The sequence below is a fragment of the Myodes glareolus genome, chromosome 6 (assembly GCF_982192425.1).
Source record: "Myodes glareolus chromosome 6, mMyoGla1.1, whole genome shotgun sequence".
NCBI lineage: Eukaryota > Metazoa > Chordata > Mammalia > Rodentia > Cricetidae > Myodes > Myodes glareolus.
The window spans coordinates 53152567-53172356 of NC_142031.1; positions in this window are offsets into that span (position 1 = coordinate 53152567).

Below are 19790 nucleotides of genomic sequence, written 5' to 3' on the forward strand. Positions count from 1 at the left end.
ACTTTTCAGATGAGATTAGAAAATAGATTCTCTTAATTTTATGGAAGTCATTTAATTATGTTGCTCCCCAAATGCCTTTATAAGAGCAAAGGCTTTGTGAGCTAGATTGCTTTATTACAAAATTCCAACAGGAAATATATCTTTTCCTTTCTCCATTCCTGTAACGGGACCTGCTGAAATCTGAAGAAGGTGGAGTGGGCAGGTTAGGCCTGACCTGAAGTTGACTTCGCATCAAGTAAAACAGTCTTCATCTAGGGGCTGCTCTTCAAGCAGAGCAAGATTTTTTGTTGTTGTTGTTAGTGGGAGCTTAAACAAAACCATGTAGAAGTCACTGTTGTGAAAAAGTTTAATCGAAAGCAGGACACACACAAGATTTCTGGACTGCTTTCAAAACATTTCCTTCCTTCCTTCCTTCCTTCCTTCCTTCCTTCCTTCCTTCCTTCCTTCCTTCCTTCCTTGCCTCACCTTGCCTCTCCTTTCCTTTCCTTTTGTTTTTGCTACACAAAACTGTATTTTGTAAGACAACCTACACCATCCTTTCTGTCCTTTACAGGTCAATCTGTCCATCACTTATAGCTTAGATTTTTTTCTTCCTCTCGTAAATTACTTTCTTGAGAGTTCACAATTCTATTGTGTGTGTATGTGTGTGTGTGTTGTCTCTTTTTTATTTTCTTATTTTTTGCTTTCTCAAGACAGGGTTTCTCTGTGTATCTCTGGCTGCCTGAAACTTACTCTGTAGACCATGCTGGCCTCGAACTCACAGAGATCTGCCTGCCTCTGCCTCCCTGAGTGCTGGGATTAAAGGCGTGCACCACCATCCTGCTTGTGTGTGTGTGAACTTAAGCTTCCTGAAGCTTGGAAAACCTTCTTCATGAAAGTCATGGAGACTGTGTTTCTCTCACAAGCTGTAGTGAAGACCTTGGTCTGGCTGGTTCCTCTGCATACAGAGGACGTGGCCTCTGTGTCTCAGGGAGCAACTAGGTTTGAATCTACAGAGATGTCCACACAGCAGGTACAAAAAGCTTAACTATTCAATATTGCTTCCAGCTCTGTCATTCCCTTTTTCCCGAACTCTAAAGCCCCTCTCTCCCTAATGAGTGGGAGCTGTGTGGTTGCCAGGCTAAAGCCTGAAGGCTATCTGGGAGGACACCAGAACAAGTGCCAACTCAACCGGGCAGACAGTGGTGACTCCTGATCGAGGCTCTTTGCTGCTCTAAGTCCTCTCTGCCATGTACGACTTACCCGAGCCTAGTGAGAAGGCTTGTTGGGGAAGGTCACAGTTGTCTGCAGGAACTCAAAACAGTATTGATTTCTGGGATCTTTCTGTGATGCAAACTGTCTGAAATCACACGGCAGAGCTGGGGATACTGAGGCATGCACCATAAAATGCTGCTGGGGAAGCCAGCATTGCTGTTCCACCCAACCTGACAGGTATGAAAACTGAAGATCAGAACATCAAGCATATTTGGGGTCCTACAGCAAACTCGTGATTTGCTAGTTTGAGAATCAGAGGTGTGTCAGCTCATATGGAGATTGCTCACTTAGGTCATGGTTTGTCTAAAACCCCTGGTTCTTGGAATTGTCTCTACAACTTTTTGGCTGAGAAGAACTCAACTTTAGTGGGTGTGGATAATGAACGAAAGTCTCCAGAGGCTGTTAGGTTCTGATCTTTCTGAAAAGTCACAGAGAGAACAGTCTAGGTCAGGGATCAGTGTCCTGAACCCAATTCTTATGTTGCTGCTCTGTGTCCAACAGCCTGAAATATTCCAGACAGCGTGTTTGGGCCTTCTTTCCCGTATCAGTTTTCTCATTCTCTTGTGTATTTCCATAAGGACCAACAACAACCCAGGACTCTCTGTAAACAGGTTGCATCACAGATACTGTGAATAAATCAATTACAGGAATTTATCATATGATGCTGATTGTCTAGACTGTGTGCTATTGTGCTATATTTCACTGGCTTCCCTACGTCTCTATCTGCCTTACATCCCAAACTGGATTTTCTCTTCAGTGATGTTTTTTTCAGTCCTGAGGTCTTGTGATTCTAAAACCAGCTTGTTCCCATGAAAGCTGCATGGAGTTGGTTTGAACTCTCAGCCGTAAGAGCCACTTACAAGACTCTAACATGAGCATCTCTCTCTAATGCCTACTTCATGCTATATGTCAGCTTTGGTGTACTGAGGGCCCATGTGTTGCCAAGTTCTCTACTAAATATTTTCTTGTGCCATCTAAGTCATTGGATTGTCACAATAATCCAAATTATTAAACTCATTTCCTTTAATAACCTAAAAGGCGAAGAGTGAGTGGCCTGCACGGACTTGCTAAGCAGCACTCAAATCTATAGGTTCTTATTTACAGTACTAGGTTCTACATTATGAATCACTCAGACCTCTTTTAATTTAACATCAGCATGTAACTTCATACTAAAGTCACTTTTCAGTTTAAAAGTCTATTGCAAATTCTTAATTTGTTTTGATCTTATCAAAAGTGAGATAAAGTTTGTCCTTCCAAAGAGAACCTTTAGAAGCATTTATGAAGTCTACAGTAAAAATCATTCATGACTTTTAGTAGATTATTTTATTTTTTAAGGATGTACTTATATCTATTTTATCATGATGTACAGCCTGCATCGTGCCACACTGTGTCTAGGGCTTAGTGATGGGTACCCTGGAATCTGGCTCCAGGTGGGGTGGGCTGTGGTTCCCTCCACTGTACCTCCTGTCTACAGTGAGGATTTCCAACCCTTGGGAGTGAGACACAAATTCTGAGTGCACCTGATTCCATGTTTTTCCTCTGAGCCCACAGGGTGGCAACACGGGTGTGACAATACCATAGAATCATTTTGTATCAAGCGGTCTTGATTGAGTGAGTCATGTGTTAAGCATCGTTACTACATGCCTGTGCTGGAGAACATAAAAAGCCAAGCAATTGGGGCAGATGAAAGAAAGAAAGATGTGAATATGGGCATGACCTCGGATCTCTCTGGAACCCAAGATGTTGGCAAATCTGCTAGACATCCACGTCACCATTTATTTTGTGAAGAAATATGTCATACCTTTTAACTTTGAGAGAGAGCTTGAGGTAGGATGATGGTGGTGTGTAGTTAGGAAAAGGAAAACATTTTGCCCAAACATCGACCAAGTTCATTGCACTGGCAAATAAGGACTGATTTCAAGTTTTGATGGAGAAGTGATGGCTCACCCTCTCTTTTTGTTTACTTTTTAATGTGGAAAATCTCTGGCTTCCTTAGTAGATGATAACCGAATTTGAGCAAGGGAGATGAGTCTGTACAACTCCCTTGAATTTTTCAATTCCTTATCAAATATACTATCTATTTAAAGGTGTTGGCATCTGAGAGTTCCTTAGAACTCAGTATTTAAGCAACACCCATGCATATCTCTATGTATTTCCCTGCATTCTTCATTTGGGGGCATCGTCTATGTGAGTCTGGTAAACACGCCGCAGGATTTTACTCTACTGTTAATTGATAGCCCTTTCCAAAACTGTCTCACACCCAACTTCACAGCTTCAGGCCACAGGTTTGCAGTTGCTTTCGCATGGTGTATTCCTTCTGGGGGAGCCCTGAAGTCCTGTTTTACAAAGGCTTGGGAAGGGAATAGCCTTGGTGATCTGGAGGCCCCCTGCTCACCAGAGCCCCTGGAGGCGGGGGATGTCCTGCAACCTCCTTCCTGATGTCCTGTCCCTGGTGGCCCAACACCTTTGCGCATCTCTGTGCCACATTCCAGCAGCTCCAGATTTCCGGGCGAAGCTTCTTCCCTTTGCACCTCACTTCCTACCTTTGAAAGATTTTCTTCACATGCCGTCTCCTGCTATTGAGGCTTAAGAACCCACTTGGTTTCAGCTGCTCGAATGGCATCAATGCAACGAACAGTCTCAGGAAGAATTAAAAACATTTGCATGTTTTTAAGTTGAAGAGAGTATGTCGGCAGCGGTGATGATGGGTGTGCTGTTCGCTTGGAAGCCGCAGCAAAGTCTGTTTTCCTACATGAGATGTGCTGATTAATACATCGTACAGTTAGCTCCAGATCTCACAGCTGTGCTAATTGATGAGCAGTCGGAGCTTAGGGCTGTGTAATTATGCGCGCTGGAGTGTTGAAGCGGGAACCGGCTTTGTGATTTGGTTGGCTTACGTTGAGGATACTTATTTAATCCTTTTGAATTAGAGTTGTGTGCCAAAAAAATGCTGTTAGCTACATCTCCGCAGTGTTATGTCTCCAAGGAAGTGCTCTTTTGCAGTATTTGAGAAAAAATGATATCTCTAAAAACTACCATCATTATCTGTAGAAAAAGATGATTTTCTTGCTCATATGTAAATCATGCTGGACATTTTGATATTTCCTAGCTGATCTCCTAATTAACCTCTGTACCATAAATAACTATAACTCCACGGCTACAGTGAAGCACACTCAAGTTTTCTGTTAGAATTGACTATCCTCTTGGGCAACAATATCAGGCAATTCTTGGTTTTTGTTTGTTTGTTTTTATTTGTTTGTTTGTCTTTAGAATTTCTCTGTGTAGCTTTGGAACCTGTCCTGGAACTCACTCTGTAGATCAGGCTGGCCTGGAACTCACAGAGATCCACCTGTCTCTCCCTCCCAAGTCCTGGGATTAAAGGTGCTTGCCAACACTGCCTGGCTGCAACATCAGGCAATTCTTATGCAAAGAAAAAAGGGCAGCAAGAAAAATCTTTGATGTAGAGGTGCCATACTGCTCACACAGTGGAAATACTCCCATAGGACGAGCAGCCCATCAGCGGAGCTACTTTTGGCGGCTAGATGAACTCTGCCTGTTTAACACTGAAGCCATTTATGGGAAAGCATATTGTGGGGATGGTTAAGTATGGCAATATGATTTCCTCAGTCACCGTTTTCCTTTCCCTCCCACCTCAAATGTATGTGGTCAAACTGACAGGATGCTCTTTAGACAGGAAGACTGGTACAGTAGTGTGTGCTCTCCCGCTCCCTTCTCTCCCTCCCCCCTCTCTGTCTGTGTCTCTGTCTGTCTGTCTGTCTGTCTCTCTCTCTCTCTCTCTCTCACACACACACAAACACACACACACACAGACAGCGTCAACAGTTAAATCACACATGTGCTTCATCTTATTTAGGCACTTTACCACCAAATCAAGTATATAGACCTTTTCCCTGATTTTCCTCTTCTCCCTTCTCTCCTGATATATGTAGATGCTTGTTAATCATTAATTTTAATTCTCAAATTAGCTAAAATTACATTCACAGCTCATCATATCTCTAAACACCAAACATTGTTGCAAAGCCAAGGCAGCATTGTTCACAGGGTAGACAGGGTTGCAAAGCCCCGCTGCCCACGATCTACTCTTTCCTATTGCGCACAGCCTTCCAGCTATGGCTTTACTCGTTGTCTCCTAATCTATCGTGTTTCCCTTTTCATACTCACTTTGCTTCCCATTAGTACTGAATTTGAAAGTCTCGCGGGGCATATTTCTACCACGTTAAATGGCACTGCGTTCTTCCTGTGGAGTCAGGTGGTAAAGCATTGCATTTCCTTCATGGTCCAATGTCAACAACTCAGAACTTGGCATTTACAAGAAGATGGCTTGAACTTCAAATATCGGGTGGGGTTTGTATTTAACTGAGATTTTTCTCTGTTCTTCTGATAATAGAATACTGAGTACACACAGGTTGTTCAATCTCGAGTGGTCAGTCCTGGACAAATGTGCATATGAGTAATGCTGAATGGACCTGATATATTGTGTGTGTATATGTCTTTCTGTCTATGTCTGTCTGTGTGTTCATAACAGTAGTAATTAAAGAAAATGAGGCCATGAATTTTGGAGGGAGAGGGAAAGAAACCAGAACCAGGTGGAGAGGGTAGGAACAATGAAGTAATGTAAATGCAGTGCTCAAACACGAATTTCTCAAAATTCCATGCTTAAACTTACAAAGCTTTTTTTTTTTTAAACCGAAAAAGCCCTGCTATTGCTGGCACTCTCATTTTTGCTACAGTTGCCAGGCTGTGCTCCCCAGTCTTCGTGCTTTTGCTTGGGCACAGATGCACCCATGGCTACGTGGGGTTCATAGGAGAGGAGAGGTCCCGTGTTCTACTATGCCCTGTGGACATCTGCAGTTGCACAGGGGTGGAATGATAGCCCCAGTGATTTCCCCACAGAAGTGAGTACATCTTCCCACAATGGTTCACGTAGGTTTAGGCCTTTACTGTCTTTAAAAGTCTAGACTGAAAATAACGCTCCCTAGATTGCTTTGCATTGCTCCTCCTGCAGATGGCACTGTGAAAGGCAGCGTTCACAGTCTCTCATAAGGGCACTGGGAGGCATATCATAGCCTGTGAACGATTTAAACTAACCTTCACCTGCAATACCCTAGCGTTCATAAATATTCAGGCAGTGAAGGCGTTTTAACTTTTGAACCTCACTCTGACATTTTACATTTTTAATCAATACATTCTGCCATTTCCTATTTCTGGGAATTTTCTGCTATTCATTCATACTCTGTACTGTTTTGGAAAGTCCCTTGTTGGACGTATTTTAAATTCATTATATTTTCCCCGTCATTCTTTATTTCCATTGTTTGCTCTTCTATGACTCTGTAATGTAGGCAGTATGTTCAGTTTTTCTATTTTGCTAATTATATTTTCAGTTGCTCGGTGAGTCTTTCTTACTCTATTTCTGTTTTTTATAACCCTGGATTTTTATTAACGTATATTCATTGTTCAAAGTAATGAGTCTCATTATGGCATCTTCATACATATCTATCATGGGCTTTGATCTCTTCCATCCCCTTTATTCTCCACTGCACCTGCTAACTGCTCTCTTTCCTCTTCTCAAATGGCTCCCACACTGCATCAAACTTATGTCTAAAGCCTAGATTATGCTTTTCTTTTTCAGATTCCACATTTTCGAGAAGACACAGTATTCGTCTTTCCGAGCTTCGCTTCTTTTGCTGTGCACGGTGATGGCTGACCTCAGTCTCAATCCCCTTTTTTCAAACAGCACAATTTCCTCTTCCTTTATGGCTGATCCACAACTGACTGTGCATCCAGACACAATTTTCTGTAGACTCCTCTGTTGAATTTGTAATTTGGCATTGTGCGCAGCGTGCCACAGAAACATGGCGGCACACATGTCTTAATTGCATTCTGACTCGAAGTCCTCCAAATATTTACCTAGTATCAGAAGAGTTGAGTTGTGTAGCAGGTTTAATTCTGGTTTTGTGAGACACATCTATACTTGTTCTCAAAGTGGCTGTCATGAGTGATGAGGGTTCAGTTTTTACCCTCGGTCACAGAAACCTGCCTTCCTCAGCACCATTTGTTGAAGATGAACCTTTCCTTCAGCCTATTTTTGGGGCATCTTTATTGTGAACCATATGGTGCAGCTATGTGGGCTCCTTTCTGAATCCCCAATTCTATCCCAATTGTACTAGTACCATTGTATTCGACTGCTAAGTATCTAGTGAAATTGGAGATCAGCGAGACTAACATACCTGTGTTATTCCTTCTGCTCATGACTGTTTGGGCTATTTATTCAAGGTCTTTCTTTTGTATGTCCACATGAACATAAGAGTTAAAAATAGCACCACTCTCGCAATATTTGTGATATGATATATAAACTAAATTTTATATGTGTAAGATGCAATGTGTTGACCCATCCCAGAGATGGTACACTGACATTACCTATAAGTCACAGTATCTAATAGGAAGGTCTGTTTTAGACAGGAAATGTTGGTTATATGGCAAGAGCAACTCACATAGCCCGGGTAAAACAGCCAAGACTTTAGGAGGCTGAGTCAGACGAGCTGTGTATCAACCTTTGTGTTCCCTTCAGCTACCACCACACTCTGGAAACCTCATTGTTCATCTGCTCCACCTGCATCTGTGACATTGAGTTCTGGCTACACAAATGTGCTCACTATCCAGCTTCTGATATTAAAGCTTCAGATTTGGTGTTTATCATATTCGAGGTGGGATTCTCTAAACGGCGGGCTGCAGGAATGACCTAGGAAGGTGTGGATGTGAATACAAAGGCGTCATTTCCCCCTCACCAGAGAGCTCCATTCTGTACATTTTGAGTGTTCCCTCGTACCATCCCTGCCTCTTTTCCGAGTAACTTCCCATTGTGTGGCCCTGCATTGAGGGATGCTCTTGGGTCCAGGAAGATCTGTGTGGAGTGTTGCCAATGGAGAAGTGGGGGGTTTTATACTTCCTGCTAGGAGACACAAAGAGGATTTGACCTTGAAGGAAGGATTAGTCTTTCTTCGATAGGTGCTCCAACATATCTGATGATGGGCATGGCTGATGCTAAGCGTTGGCATCACCAGTTCATACTGAATGAAGCAAGGTAGCACCCAAGATCATACCACTGAAGTAGAACAGCTAGCACATGCTCTCTGGAAACTGAACCCGGGTCCTCTGCAAGGGCAGCAAACAATCTTAATCATTAAGCCATCTCTCTGAGCCCCAGTTGGTAGAAATTATGTTCTAAATTAAATGGTTTTCTATCTCTCAATCACCTGAAATAGCTGTCTGTACTTCTTTACAAAGGGTATTGTATCATAACTTAGAAAGATAACAACGGTAACTAGGTATAAATAAAATGCTTCGTGACCTTTCATGCCCCTAATTACCAGATGTTCTATACCAGACAGATGAATGGGAAAATGATTTGGAGGTAAATATAAAAGGATTGATGTTTTGTTTTCAACAGTTGTACTCTCTTTTTTGATTATTGATATAGTGGCCTCAATTAAGGAAATTTATTTCCTTCATTTCCAGACCCAGAGTCAGTGTGGCGTAGATGAGATTGGTGCTTGCTGTCAATGCACTTCCTTCTTCCCAATTCCTTCCTCTCAAACTCATTTTCAATACTGTCTTTATTATCATATTTAATAGAAAATGAGGACCGCTATCTATTCAACCACCCAATTGCTCTTGGATGGGTCTGGTCCCTCTTCAGTACTTTCTGCATGATGGACATGCCAACTGTGTGTGAGATGACATCCCACACCACACTGTGCGTGAACAACACTGTGTCCAGGGTAACGGTCTCAGGACCAATAGAAGTGGCAGTTTGTTAATAGACAGCTAATTCCAAAATCTTTAGCCTCTCCAGCATCCCTAGCAAAGAAGGAAAAAAATGAGGTTGAGTTTTGCTGTTGAGGAAATCTAACCCAAGGGAAATCAGAATCCCACTGAGTTATTGGAAAGATGTGCAATAAGATGCCTGGCCCGGGTCTGCATTCTGGAGCACGCACGGCCTAATGTGTACTTATGGTGCACCGACAGGGTTGAGGAGCTCCATAGACAGGCTGGGCTGTCTCCCTGCTACTTTATTTCCATAGAAATTAATCTTTAATTTGCTCATCTCAAAAATAAACGCTGCCTGGCTGCGATTAAGGTGAACGCCAGATTTACTAATAAGCGCCTTTTCACTTAGTCTTGACTTCATTCCATTAGCAGTGAGCTAGTATTGATCAAGAGATGAAGAGCCCAAGAATGTGCAGAAAATTTGATTAATCCCCCAGAGGTGTCATGAAATACATTCCTCCAAAGATTAGATCCTGTATTGTGCGCCAACATTTGAAGGGCATCTTATGCGTCTGTAACATGTGCTCTCCATTTGTAACATGAAACCTCAAGTTACTCACTTAGAGTTGGTCAGAGCTTGACTGTCCTTACATCTGGGCATTGGTTCAACACATTCACCAAATGCTTTCAGTGTATCTATCACTAAGATATCACTAAGACGTCCGAATTAAGGAGAAATGGAATGTCTTTCATTCCAAAAATGAAGAACCATAACATCCTGATGTTCCAATGCAAGAATCAGACCCAAATTGACATCATTTCACAGGTAGGTGTGTGCCCAGTAAACATGTTGGCTTGTGGGATTGGTATAGACGTCAAGGGAAGGATAAGAATATATTCCACTTCCACTACACTGTCCTCCAAATGAAAAGATGGGAAAGTAACCATCCTTGTCCACCACTCTTTCAAGGATCACACATCCTTATGAGATTTCCTTTCCCCACTCAGTGTCTTGCTAAAACGAGGCACATCAAAAATGTGGCTCTAAAAGCCAGCTGTAGGGACATTTCCCTGTGCACTCTGGGAGGCAGGATTCTTTCTCCAAGGTATCAGGCTAGGATTAATGGTAATGTCGATCACTGTCAATGGAGTAGGAGCGCGCAGTGTAACAAGACTGTGGGACTAACAAGGGCTTCTTGAAAGGGCTTTGGAGGGAGAGATGTGAGTGTGAGCCTACAGTGGGAAGCCATCAGAGCAGTCACTTGGCACCAACCCAGCACAGCAGGCCAACTGTGCCCAAGGCCCTAGTGTTAGAGTCTGGAAGGGTCCACCCTCCATTGATCATTTTCCTGGACTTCTCATTCATGGAGAGACTGTCAAGGGCCAAAGTTACCACTGACCTGATAGGCTCCTAATGCTCTCATCCCCTAAGTACTTCTTGACGCTGAGCCCATTTTGTGCACATATGTGTGCATGTGATAATCCTATTCATGTGTGTGAGCCTATTCGCACATGTACAGGTTCAGATGCACATGTGTGACATGAGTTGGAGGTGCTTTCCTGTACTGAGATAGGAACTTCTGTTGAACTTGGAGATCATCATATCCGCTAGCTGGGCTAGCCTTCCTGCTGCTAGATTTGCCTGCTCTACATGCTGGGGTTACAGATGATCTGCCATGTTTGCCCAGCTTTTTTTTTTTTAAAAAAAATTGTTTTTATTGAGCTATATATTTTTCTCCACTCTGGTTTCTCTTCAGATCGTATAAGTCTTTCACCTTTTGCCCAGCTTTTGATGTGACTTCTGGGGACCTGAACTCTGTTCCTCAGTCTTACACAGAAACTTTTTCATCCACTCTGTCCTCCCCCAGCCCTTGCTTATGTATTTTTTAAAAATATATTCACATCAGTGGACTTTCTGACTGTGGCTATTTCCTACTGATTTGAAATCAGAGCATTCTTATAGATCTAGATATTTAGGGTGTGTTGGTGGGTCACAGGGTGAACATTTGGTAATTCCAGGGTGAGTTTCTCTCTTCAGTGGGTTTTGTGCCTAATTTGCCTGCCTCCATCTTTGACAGCTGAGCCTTGTGCAATGAGGAACGGTGGAGGGGCCTCCATAAGGCAAGGCTTACCTGTCCTCTGTTCCTACCTCAAGCCTGATTCTGTGAGACTCAGGAGAGCTGGATTCACATTACAGGTGGTAGATAGTTCACAGCAGAGAGTTTGTGGTCATAACAAACCCTAAATACTGAGGCTAAAATAGAATTACTATACTTGACCAATTTTCATCTCTTATTTCTTATCTCTATCATTTATCTCTATCACCTATCAATCCACACATTCATCTACATATCTCATAAAAATCAATAAAGAGAATCTTATACTGGAAGACAGCACAATTCAAATTACATCAGAAATATTTGTAGAAAAGAAAATGAATGTATAGACTGATGAAAATATTAAACATGATAGAAGCAGTCATTGTAAATATGTAAGGAAGTCACATAATCCAACGAGGATCAGAAAACAAACCCTGATTTGAGAATTGACAGAGGGCCTACATGGACATTTTCAAAGGTGTACATAAGCGGTCAGCAGCTAGATGGAAACCTGATCTACATAAACAGTCTTGAGGGAATTGCAAACTAAAATCACAAGGCTATATCACCCCACAGTTGTCTTCATAATTATTAACAGAATGACAAGGTTTAGCAAGCGTTGGTGACAATGTGTTCAAAAGGAGTAAAATGTAAATGACTTTATTATTATGGAAACAGTGTGGAGAGCCCTCAAAAACTAAAAATGGGCTGCCAGAAAATAGAGGCATCCAATAATTTTGTTGATGTAAGGAGATAGAATCAATTTGAGCAACTGACATTCACACACCATTGTTCATTGTACCCCATCATGGACTCAGCCGATGTGCCCTTGGCAGATGGGGGGGGTACACATGATGGAAAGTGATCGACCCTTAGAAAGAAGTGATGTCCCTTGCAACAGCATGTGTCAATCTTCAGAACGTTATGTCAAGGGAAATAAGTCGGACACTGAAGGGCAGAAGCTCCGCCTCAGCCACATGTGGAATCCAGGGCAGACAAATTCATAGAACTAGAGCAGAATGATGGATTGCTGGTGCCAAGGGAAAGAGAAACCCAGGGAAACACAATAACTGGCATGGGACACCACAAGACACCGATCCACAGAGATATGGGACAATTCACTACACCTGTGACCAGCGAAGTGTCATGTTCTTGGCACTTGGCACTTGCTAACAGAGTTCTTACATATTCCGATACGAGATTAGTCCACGTATTTAGCTGTTTTTAGCTGTCCTGTTCTGCGTACACCTTTTAAAAGATCACACTGGCCATCATTGATGCTTAAAACTTGTATTTGTTCTTTCATTTAAAAAAAAAAATGAAAACCAAGATGTGAGATGAGTTTTTCCCCTTAATTCCTTTGCTTCCTTGGTCTTGATGAGACTGTCCTAATCAGAAATGTAGTCCAGAATGTGCAGCCTGAGTGGGTCCAGGAATCAGAGTTCATTAAAGAAGGTCAAGAACCTCATGTGCTCATTTCCCTGAGGCAGGATTCTTGACAGCAAATGGAAATCACTGTCAAGTTCATCGTCAAAGGGAGAGTAAGTACAGAAAAGACAGGATGGAGAGCAAGATTTTCACTCTAGTTCAAAGAGGAACTGAAAGACATAACTAGCTCATATCTAGGCCACGAGGACTTTCTTTAGTGTATACCCTTCCCTCGACCACAGAGGAGCCTTCAATGCCCACTCAGCAGGGGATACCATGACTGTGGAGCAGAGAGTGTGTGGGAGGCAAAGACCCAGGAACTGACAAATCCTCAGAATGTGGGGCTTCTCACACCCCATGCTCCTCTTCCAAGTGAATGTTGAATTCTGAATCCTGCAGATAGAGGGCGTCAGAGGGTGCTGGTGGGACTGCCTGTGTGTTTCCCCTCTCCAGCAGAGGTTCCTTCTCCTCTGTGGGAATCTAAGAAGTGTTGGTTCTTTCCAAGAAAAGATCTTTCCAGAATGAGTGGTTCTCAACCTGCGGGTGGTGACCCCTTTGGCAAGCTTTCTTTCTCCCAAAATATTTACAATGTAATCGATAACAGTAGCACAATTACAGTCGTGAAGTAGCAACAAGAATAGTGCTGTGGTTGGGGTCACTACAACATGTACTGTGTTAAAGAGTCACAGCATTAGAGAACCACTTTGCTAGATAGGGCTGGGCTATGACACATAACCAGAGCTAGAGATTGTCTTTCAGAAGACGATTTGGCATTGGTAGGGACTGGGGATTTGAGGATGAGCTGGGAAGACAGTGCAGGGGGCTCTGTGGGCTCCTCACGAAGTGTCCTCCAGAGTTAGCGCCTGTGTAGTCAGGATATTTTCATCCTATGCAAGAGACTGACATTAGCATATAACCATGAACTAAATTTCAGGCTACGATTCAAATGGTTAATTCATTTTGAATGACGGGTCATCAAGGTCAGGAGAAGTCTTGTATCCAAGTTGTGGCACCTATAACATGCCCTGGTTGTGGAAGGCTTGTGGCTTCCTCTGACTTTGAGGCCAGAAAGATGGAGAGACAGAAACTTGTGTGGCTTGCTGATGTGGAAAACAGAGCTAAGAAGGGCTTTTATTGTTCCAAGGATGGAGGGTCTTTTCAAGAGGCTGGGAAGAAGCGCTGTGAACAGTGTTTTGGATCAGAACCATGTTACATGTTACATGTTATGGGCTCCTTTTATTCTGGAAGCCAGGAAGAGTCTGTAACAAATTGCATTTGATTTCTATACAGTGGACAGGTTGCCCAATCTGCTCACCTCCACCAGTGGAAACCTGATTGTCTTGTCTCTTGGATTCCTTAGAGCAACAAGGGCCTAGAAGATGATGTTGATGCATCAGACTCTATGGAAGCATGATCCTTGGGAAACAGAAACATAATAACCCATGTGTTCATTGTTGGTCCAGATGACCTAGCCAATGAGTGGAGAACACTAAATCTTCTGAGTTCAAGATCCTGAGATTTTGGGAGAAGGTCTGGGCATCCTGTTTTGGAACCCACCACCTACCCTCTAACAATTCACCCAATATACTAGCTGCTTTACCATGCCAGTAAGGCAGTTGGGGGTGATGTATGTACCATAGAGCATAGGAATTGGTACCTTACTTTGTAATTCTGCTGGTCCTGCCTGGGCCGATACAAATCCTGACTTCTACTCTCATCATCCAGCTCCCATGAGCCCTAAGCTTCAGGCTCTTACAAATTCCTTTGAGTTTTCACATGACATAAAATCTAACACATAACATCTTAGGTATGCTGCACCTGTCTCACGCCTTCTTCATGGGTCTCCATTCTCTCCACCATCTTGCTTCCTTGTCGTTCATCTCAGGACATTCTTACTGAGAGTGTGCTGAAACTCAGGAGGCCGTCAGTGGGGGTCCCCTTAGACCCTTAGAGTGGAGCAACTTTAGAGTACCTGTCTTCCTGCCTCTTCTCACTGTAAAGTGACAGGGCACTCATTGAAATATGATGGTAGCTAATTGCTGGTTGCAAAGTCAACGAATACCCGGACTATCTTTGCACATTTTGTGTCTGTGCTAAAGCCCAGTATAACATTGACAATCGATTACATTTATCAATTATATTTTATATATATTATAATTATATTCATCAATTATATTTCTATGTCTATCACTGGCACAATTTCTTCATCTAAACTCCAGCTGTGTTCTGTATAATTGCACGTGGATGCACGTGGAATTACATTTACATGTGACCCCTTAGCCAGAGAAAGCAGCGGTCCTATTGTAGCATAATTACATAGTTTATCACAAAGCAGAAGCAGCATACCATCTGTGAGTGAACAGTTTTCGGAAGAGTGGACACAGAAGTATCTATACGTACCTGTCAATACATAGCCAGAAGAGTCAGCCAGCAAAATATGAACGATTAAAATCAGATTCTAGTTTATTGTCACACAGGTATGAAAAGAATCAGTTTCAACTGGTCCGAGGCAGAACTGACCCAGCCAAAAGCCAGAAATTTGAGGAAAGTTTGATGAAGTTTGAAGGGGGTGATTCACGTAGAAGCCAATGCTTTTATTAAATTCATATAAACATTAATGAGGTTCATGCTTGATTTCAGGGTCTGGATGGTAAGAAACCAGAATATTATGGCTGCTGTGTATGTAATTATATGTCACACATGTGACAGACAGAACACTCCTGTACACCAATGTGCTAGAATTACTGATAAAATCAGCTGGAACTGATCAATATTTCCAAGTATGGTTGAGAAATTTAAATGTCAAAGACTAGTAATTTTAATAGAGGAATGGACAGAGAGATGTTTCCAGCATTATAGAATGCTTGATAACTTCAAGCACTGGAGTTTGTTTATATTACCTGCAACCATTTCATTTGTGGAAAGTAAACATACCTTAAGTGGCAATCAGTTATAAACACACACGAACACAGACTAACACACAGAACAGAAAGGGTCGGGCCTGAACGAGATGAACAAGACACTGTGCGCTCGTTCTCTTTTCTTTCCATAGTAACGAGAAGGGAGATGTTCGAGAGAAAATGATGCCCAAATCAACTTGATGGAAGATTGAACTTTTACCTTTTGGCACTAATGCTGCCATTGTTCTTTCCTCAGGGTTTCAGAGACGGCTCGGTTGGTAAGAGCATTTGTGGCCTGTCAGTAGATCTGAGTTCGGTTTCCAGCACCCACATCAGGGAGCTCACTACTAACTGCCTGTCACTCCAGCTCCAGGTAAAATGTCACCCTCTTCTGACTTCTGCCTTGAGCCAACACAGACACGACAGCTATACAGGCATATACACATACACATGAGTAAAAATTTAAAAATCTTTAAAAGCAAACAAGTATGTAAATAAGAAAAGGGACTGTATTGACTCTTCCTGAAATGTAAACACAGAAATCTGGTGGGCCTCTCTCTTGCTACTGTAGATACACTCCCGTCCGCGTCTACTGTTCGTGATGAGAGTTGTGTAGTCGCTAAATCTTTAACCCTGAAAGGAAGAGTCCATTTTTGTGTCCACCATCTTGATTTTTCCTGAACTTCAGTTTCAAGGAATGTTTTATATACTATGTCTAATACTGGATATTTGGATCTCAGTGAGCACTGAAAACTCAGTTATTCAATTTTGGAGCATGTTTGGAAGTAGTTCAGCACTGTTTCTTTAAAATCTTTGTGTCCTGCCCGCCCTCCAGGCTTCCTCCTTCTGAAACCCCATGATGTATATGACACTGCCTTTTGCTAGTGTCTCAGGACTGAGGCTCTGCTTTAGGGCTGCTTTCCACTGGCCTGGCCATATGTAATGGCCAGTTCCATGTTAAGCCCACGTAGAGATTTCTTCTAAATATCTATGTTCAATTTTAATATTTCCAAACCATGCTATTTCCTTGTTCAATATAGGTTTTTTTTTTGGTAACACATTCCAAATTGTGATTTTGGATTAGCCTCTTGAGTATCTTTAGAATTGTTGCTTTTAATTCTTTGCTCGGTAATCTAACCTCTTTGCGGCTCAACATCATTGGGAGATATGGACTCATTTTTTTTTAACATGATTGAGATGATGCATCTTTCAACACTCAGTATCTTCAGGTTGCATCATGTATGAGGCTATTATTTTTGTTTGGTGTTGATTTCCTGAGACATCAACTGGCCTGCCTCCAGCTGTTAGTTCTGACCCTCTATCTTTGGACCAGGACTCCTGGATTGGGTTCAGTTTTCAACAGTTTTACAGCGTAACTGGGTGTTTTCTATCTCTAACCAATCCAGATGAACCCCTTCATCGTTTTTTCTCAAAATCTTGCTGTGTTAACTCTGGCCACAGTCTTATTATCTATCCCAAGCTTCTCGTTGCTGAGGACATTTATTTACGACCAATGGGTCTCCCTTCAGTGCTTCGTTGGCCACTGGAGTGGCTAGGTTTAGTGTCCTGCATCTGGGCTGCTCATCCTCCTGCAGATCCTGCAGAGGGATGGATGAGAGGAGGCGTGGCATATGGACCACGTACATTCTCTGTATGGAAAAGGTGGCCCTTTCTCCAAAGATTTGTATCATATAAAACTATGAAAGCCAATATTGCAAAGACCTGGGATTTATGAAAATGGCCCAGTTTTCAGATAATCTACTTTCTTTACAGAAAAATAACAAGTGCATAAGCATTCAGTCATTAGCCTTCAGCTCCAGGAACTGTAATGCCACATAACACTAGTTTAAAATGCATAATGTTGACCTAGTTTTATTATCTACACCCTTGACTCACATGACGCCATTTGACTGAATGAAATTTTCAAAGTTGTCTTTTACAAGATGTAAATTTAAATCTCTTTGGATCTCTTAAAAAAAAGTTTCCAGCACATACACAATAAATTCTAGAAAATGCTCAGGGCTGTCAATCAATTTCCCTTTTTCAATTTGAACCCACATCTGTGCAGAAGGAAAGAGGTCCACGCAGACACAGAATCCATCGATTCAGGTGCGGCTTACCTCATTCATGAAAATTTCGGTTTAATGTTTTTATCGATAGTATTCACAGAATCTTACATTTTATGTGTCTATATTAATATCTGAAACCATTATGCTCATTTCAGACTGTTATTTATTTGAAATAGCAAGCATTGGGCTCCCAGAGTCCACACTGCTGGGTCCACGGGAGAATATGTATATGATTTCTGGAAGAGCGTTAAAACACAAACCCGAAAGTTTTCCTAATTAGTCCCTCAGAGAACCTTTAAAACAAACAAAAGTGTAAAATTGAATCCCCCCGGTGTCATTTAACAGCATCCTAGTAAAACATTATGTGCTCCAACGGAGTCTGAAAGCTCAGGCAGGCGAGTTATAGGGCTGTAATCTGGAGGCTGGCGAAGCTGGATGCTTGAGAAAACATTACCTAGGGGAAGAGGGCCATTGGGAAGACTGGTCACTACAGCTATTTTCTCGCTAGCTTACTTGTTCCCTCTTTCTTTGTGCCTCCCTCACTATACTTCTGCTTACGAGCATTTGGACTGAAGAAACCAACTTTCCTCCATGCCCTACACACACACCTTTCATCTCTTAAAAACAGACTCTGACAGGATAGTGGCTTACAGGGGGAACCTGATACCAGATTCTTTACATTCTTAACCTGTTCTCGGGCGATGACTGATGGCAATGGGGCCAGCAGGCCAGGAAAAGACTGGTTTCTGTTTCTCCAACTCTGCCTTTAAATAGGGAGGCTACACGTGAGAGACAGACAAAGCCTGGCTACTGGTGCGTTGCTGCTGCCAAGGCCCGCAGAGGGCAGGTCCTGGCCTCAGTGTGAGGACTTTTTGTGTCGGTGACAGCTTTGTCTGAATTGATCGTGGTTTCCATGACAGCCAATCTCAATAATTTGAGCTTTCCACAGCAGGGATTTTAAGGGTCAAATTATTCTTGAAATCACCTGGTTTTCCATCCCAGAGCAATCACCTTGCATATTGGCTGTTTGAGTGTTGAGATTGCCTCTTTATGAGAGAATATTGAAAACGCGCTCCCACAGAACTATTAGCATATCAAAATCCATGCACACAAAGTCCTCAGGGATTTCCCCTCAATCCACCTCTGCATGGGACGGACTTCTGAAATGATTGCTTTGCTGTTGATGCTTCTTTGTGAAGGTTTTGCGAAAGTCAAAGAATTTTTTTTTTTTTTTTTTTGTCTGTAAGGAGATCAGGATATTGGCATGAAAACCTGTCTAGTAACCTGGCCACTTCTTATTTTTTCTCATGGGTCCTTTACAAATCATAATTCTCCTGTATGAGTCAAACTAGCTTGCTTCCAGCTCAGGTTGGTATAAAGAAACAATAATTAACCTCTCTGTTTAGCAATGCTCCATACCATAAACAGAATGATAAGTGGTTGGATGGGGCCGAGAATGTTAAATTTTGTAGCCATCTCTCGACATCTTCTTGACGTGGGATTTCTGTCTGTATGCTGTGAATACCGTCGATTAATAAAGAAGCCGTTTTTGGACCTGTGATAGGGTAGAGCAGAACTAGGTGGGGAAAACTAAACTGAATGCTGGGAGAAAGAAGGCAGAGTCAGAGAGAAGTCATGAAGCTGCCACTGGAGACAGACAGGGCCAGAAACTTGCCATAGGCCACGATCCTTGTGGTAAAATATATAATAATGGAAATGGGTTAAATTAAGATGCAAAAGCTAGCCAATAAGAAGTTAGTGCTAACAGGCCAAGCAGTGATTTAACTGATACAGTTTCTGTGTGGTTATTTCGGGGCTGAGCAGTCAGGAGGAACAAGCGACTCTCCTTACAACATCTTGTGTTAGGTAGCAGAGGAGAACATGTAAGGTATATTCCAGAGAACTATGTATTGTAAGAAGGTAGAAATGAAGCATGGTTCTTAGCGAACTTTGCTGAAGCTTTGACTGTGACAACAGAACAAGGGACGGTGGGTTCAGGACAAGGGTTGTGCAATGTGGAGGTGACCTGCTAATCACCGCAGCATGTACACAGTCACAGGCACTGCCCTGCAATGCATTGCATCTCTGCACTCAGAATCCTGACAAGAAGGAATGGTGAATTTCTTTTTTTTTTTTCAACTGTTTTTATTGAGCTATATATTTCCCCCACTTCTCTCCCTTTCTCCTCCTCCCTTCAACCTTCTCCCATGATCTCCATGCTCCCAATTTACTCAGGAGATCTTATCTTTTTC